Source organism: Lactuca virosa, chromosome 2 (assembly GCF_052849685.1).
Source record: "Lactuca virosa cultivar CGN04683 chromosome 2, Lactuca_virosa_CGN04683_v6, whole genome shotgun sequence".
Lineage (NCBI taxonomy): Eukaryota > Viridiplantae > Streptophyta > Magnoliopsida > Asterales > Asteraceae > Lactuca > Lactuca virosa.
In genome coordinates, this window is record NC_136427.1 from 129979811 (window position 1) to 129985810 (window position 6000).

Here is a 6000-nt window from a genome sequence, read left to right on the forward strand (position 1 = left end):
AGTCAGTAACAGTTCAAACAAACATACTAGTAAACTATAATAGTTATAGTTTAGGGGTTCAGTTCATACTATAACAAGAACAGGGAGGAACATACAATAACTAGAATAGGAAGGAACATACTATAACAAGAACAGGAAGGAACATACTATATTCTAGAATAGAAGAACAAATCATGATTCACGAACTTATACTTTACACTCCCAGTAACCTAGAAAGGGAATGTATCATTAACTCATTGTTTATAACAAAATATGATAATATACAAGGTATAAGGATATGTATGTGGTACATCTACAAAGTACCAGGTTATATATGGGGTACATCTACAAACTACCAGGTTATATATGGGGTACATCTACAAAGTATCGGATTTCATTACGTCTAGTAGTCTTCCTAACAAATAGAACAGCGCCACATAACTTCCTAGTAACATGAACATACAGTTAGAAGGGGGCCTATAATGCTAACTTTATGATTCCTTAGTGGATACATTAGGGATATATATTAATAGGATCTGATAGGCAGCAGGATGTGTGCTTTCCGCTTCATTTCCTGTTCCTTGTTTGGTTGTGGGCTTAGAGCAAATTCACAAAGTCTACTCTTTATTCGATCTTAGCTATATATATATATATATATATATATATATATATATATATATATATATATATATATATATATATATCCTATATACACCTAGAAATCATAGGGAGTAACAGCTATGGGTCAGGTCATTGCATACAAATTCAGTACACCGCTTTCTAGTACAAAAACATAGTTTTCGGATAGTACATTAAGTAGGCGAAACTAGAAACTTATCTGTAAAAAGGTTTGATATGCATTATTAAACCAGTATAACTTAAACGACCTTAGGTGGTTAATTCTATAATACCTTAGCTTATACATCAGGGTTATATATAATTAATATCCGATAGGCAGTTGAATGTGTGACTTCCGCCTCATTTCCTGTTCCTTGTTTGGTTGTGGGCTTAGGGCAGATTCACACAATTAACTGTCCGTTTGATATTAGATTATATATAGCTAGTATAAACTAAGTGATTATAGTAGGAACTATTGTGGTTACCATTTTTACTAAAGGAAATATATGATTTTCTTAAAGAATGTTTTCATCAAATATAAAGAACTATTACAGTTAACTCCGTAAATACCAAATGAATACGCCAAGGTTATCTACAGTGAAGATCTAACAAACAATGGGATGTGTGACTTCCGCCTCATTTCCTCTTCCTTGTTTGGTTGTGGTCTTAGGGCAGATTCACACAATCGATTGTCTGTTTGATCTGGATTTTATATAAATTGTATCCATTTAGTATTCATAGAAGGAATTGTAGAGTCATTTTTACTTATCTTTCATCACATCCGGAAATATAGGATTTTCTGGAGGAACAGACGAACTTTTCTAAAAGAACTTATAGTGTACTTTTGACACTAAAATACTTATGAACTCACCAGCTTAAATGTTGATCTACTCTTTCAAAATAATTTGTATTCTCAGGGAACTAGTAGACAGGTACGTGTTCATGGATTCAGAAGATGGAGCATAGTAGCTTCATGTCTTGTTTTGTTATTTACTTGTAGTCAATCTTTTGTGAATCACATACTTTGTAAACACTTTAATATTAATGCAATGGTTGCTTGTTACTTTGATTAATATGATGCATGTGTTGTGATACTAAACATGACGTCCTCCGCCCCTGAACGTTTCCGTCGTTCCGGTTTGGGGGTGTGACAGAGAGAAATTCCGAAGTTGGCTAAAATTCCAAGATTGACTTGTTGTTTTCAGTTTTCTACTCCCGTTTTGAGTTGATTTCAACAAAAGGAAGGTTTGGAGTGATATGGATGTTTAAGGGAGATATTGTAAGTGTGGTGAAGAGTGATTTAGGGTAGTGGGATCATCTTGTGTGTTGGTTACTGAGAGAGATTCGAGAGATTTACAAGACTTGAGAGAGATTTGCAAGACTTGGGATATTAGAGAGAGAAGGAAGAAAGAGAGTTCTTGGAAAGGAAGAAGTGAGATATATTTAAGAGAGGAAAAAGAGAGATGAAATGGTGAGGAGGTGATCACTATATATAGTAGGAGGAGACAGCCCTTGGCCAAAGAGTCCATGCTCTCTAAGTCAAATCAAGTACTATTCATGTACTTTGAGGTGGAGTGCAAGCAAAACCAAAATAGGGATGGGGGAAAATCACTTGGGAAGATGTCAGGGAAGGGCTGAAGATTTGTCCTTCCCAAATATAGTGGGTCCCATCTAAGGGTTGTACCCTCATTAATGGCTTATTGGTTCCCATAGTCGAGTGCATCGCAATCCGGGTGTTGAGAAAAATTATCGAATATGTCGATGGATTGGATTTAATTCAAATTTCAAAAACTCAGACGGATTAATTTTTGGGGTTACGGAACTCCGGGAAATCGCGTTTGAAGTTTTGCGTCTAAACGGCTCACGGTGTCTGTTTTCGCGACTTGTGTAAATATTTTTACTAAAAGTATTTCGAGTATGGATTTAAATAATAGACTATAGTCTGATTCCAAAAACGCTCTCAGAAATCTTATCGACAATGCGTAAGTACCTCAACGGTGTTAAATAGTTTACTTAAAACAGGTAAAACCAGTGTTATGCCAGTTTGGTTTCTTAAAATTATCGTATCTTTTGCATACGAACTCCGTTTTGGACGTTCTTTATATTTTCAAAAACAGGAAAACATGTTAATCATATTTTAATGTTTTCTTTACTCAAATCTTCCTGATGAAAAATTTTAGTTTTTCAGACGCGTTAATTAATGTTGTAATTTGAGCGTTTGATCTGTTTGTCGATTCACACGTTTGGAAGCAAAGTATCGGTTGGTACCATATAAAATAGAATTGAAATTGTTTATATTTCCTTAGACGAAATAAAAACCGAACGATTTAGATCACAAATAGCTTTTTCCGTAATTTAGTCGTTCATAATTTATGTCATAAATTCGGGGATGTCACATCATGAACAATGGATTATTCGTTTTTTTTTTCGAAAAAAAATATGGCCTAAAAAACTAAACGAAAAAAATGGGTTTTGTTATAATCTGGTGCATGTGCGTCCATTATAAACGTCCAGAACCATCATTTTGTTGTTGATCGCTTTAAATTCCGATGCTTTAGATTGGTTCCTTGATTAATAATTGTTCTCTATTGTACTTTTTCATATATATATATATATATATATATATGTATATATATATATATATATATATATATATATATATATATAAGATTCCTAATGATATTTTCACTATACTGTAGAGAAAATAATTTTTAGGAACTATACACTATGATGTATGAGTTCTTTCTTAATGAATGTCTAGATTTAGTGCAAGATACCTAGTCAGCTTTATTAAAGATAATCTTTGTTGGACTTCTCAAATATCAAGGTTAAACACAATTTAGTAATACCATCTAAAGTCTTAATGATAATAAATGATACTAAAACATTACTAGATACAGTTTACTTTATAATCGGTGGAAATTATTTTCCTTTACTCTTTTTGGCATTATACCTTAATCACTATCACTTGTACTTTGAATACAAACACCGACTAATGAGTAGATAAAAAAGTTTGCAAGATTTAGTATGGAAAGGCTCCATCCTTATCTTACCTACTGTTTTGAGGATTTGAAGCATTTGTTAGACTAAAGCTTCTAAACCCAAAATTTACTAAATACCTATTTGTAGAAAGGTTGCTTAGATTTTTTTTACAAAACCACCAAGACTAAGTTCTCTTATTCCTCTGAATGTTGATTTAACACAAAGAAACCTTCTAATGAAAAAGCAAGTGGAAGGCACGTGGAACTTGAAGTAGCTCAAGAACCATACCCTAATGTAGCAGCAAATGGCACTAGTTTTGATAAGGAATTGGTGACCATGCATAGCAGCTATTCATAAGCAAAAACTGTTTGTATATATGGTAGAAATCATCTATAACATAATATATATGAAATCTCGCATTGAAGAGTTTTCTTGATGGTTTTTCGCAAATCCATCGGCCACCATGGTGCTATATCAAATCTTGAACTTGATAAGTAACTTAGAGTCATGGACACTGAGTTGTAATTCGTGTATAATAATCAACTATGGGCCCGATTAATCCTTCTTTCTATAGCAAGGCTAGAAGGAGTAATTAAGTCATTTAAAAATAATACATATATGAAGCTTTATACATATTTAGCAAGACATGTTGCTAAAGGCTTTAAACACACTCATTTCATTGACTATGTTCAAACCTTTTCTCAAGGAGCTATGATTAGATCAAAAAGAATATTATTTACCATAATAACATATTCTGATTATGATACATGGCAAATAGATTTGAAGAAAAATTACTTTTCTTAATAGACACCTACTTGAAGATTTCTATAAATCTTAGCATGGATGTTTTCTTAATCCGAATTATCATAACTTAATATGTAAGCCTTTATATCCATTTGTGGATATAAAGAAAAAATATCAAAAATTAGAATCGTCATTTTATTATGAAAATACAAGGTTTGCATTTATATCAAAATGATCATAACAACTGTGTTTACCAAGAAATAGTGGGAGCATAGTGATATTCATAAATATATGTAACACCGGTCAAATTTAGGTCAAAAATAAATTGATCAATAATCGTAATTGGGATGAACCAAGTGGTAGAGATTGTAACAAGGTTTCCAAAAATATAAAGAACACTGAAATCCGAGTTATAACGAAGAAGTTATGACCAATCGAAGATCCGCGACAAAACCGGCAAAACACTATTCAGTGTAAAATGTGAATTTTCGATAAAAGCCTTTTTAACCTTAACAATATAAATGAAAGTTGCAGATTATGTTAAACCGAGAACTTTCATAAAAAGAACGTCAAAATCTGACTTCGTATGAGGAAGTTATAATTTTTCTAAGTTTCAGTATAGTAGTAGACAGCTAAAAACTCGAAATAAAGATCGAGTGATTTTTAGACGACACAACTTAAACGAGAATCGAAGGTCTCGTCAAAAGTAGTACAACGGTAAAAAGGCAGACGAAAACGGACGTCGGATAAAGAAGTTATGACTTTTAACAGATTTCATGTCTTGGTCTGTTAAAAATAATATTAAAAATAATATTAAAAATAATAATATTAAAAATAAATTCAAAGTTAGCCGACGAAGTCTAAACGAAAGTCGTAGAGTATAATTTTACCTACGCGTGCACATAAAGAACGTCGAAAACAGAGCTCGTATGCGAAAGTTATGAATTTCGCAAGTTTTTGGCACGAAAATCGAAAAATGTTGAAAACCGGGAAAAATCGCATGGATACCCTTCGGCCACGTCACCTCGCATGCGAGGCCTCCCCGTGTCGGACACGTGTTCGCTGCTGATTGGACCGAAGTACTCGTGGCACCTCCTGATTGGACCGAGGTTCGGTCCTCTCCTGGTCGGACGCGCATCCGAGACCACCTCCAACTTCGCTTCTCCTTCTGACGCGTGGCTGCTGACTCCTTCCTCGCCTTCGCCACCTGTTCGATGACTCATCCCCTCGGCCGAACCCTCGCACCCCTATAAAAAGGGTGCGAGACTTCTCGGATTTTTGATGTTTTTCACCCCATTTTTCACCCTTTTCACATATTTCACCCCCTAAACTTTCTTACGACCCCCCAAGGCCCCGACATCGTATCTAAAACCCGAAGCAAGCCCCGGAGCCCCGGAATTCTCGAGAAGCTAACCTCTTTTCCGTCGAGGTGCTGCCCGCATAAAGCCCGGTTTTTACTCAAAAACTCGCGGTTTCTTCGAGAAAGATCATCTATAGAAACGAAACGCTGCCCAAATCACCACTTATCAAGTGTGTTCATACCCCTATAATCTACCTTTTTAATGGTTTTTAAATGCTTTTTAGGGGGGGGGGGGGAATACAAGTTGAACACAATTTAAATTGTGTTAATAATTGTATGTGATGATAATCCCACAAAGGAATTCCTTATGCTTTTAA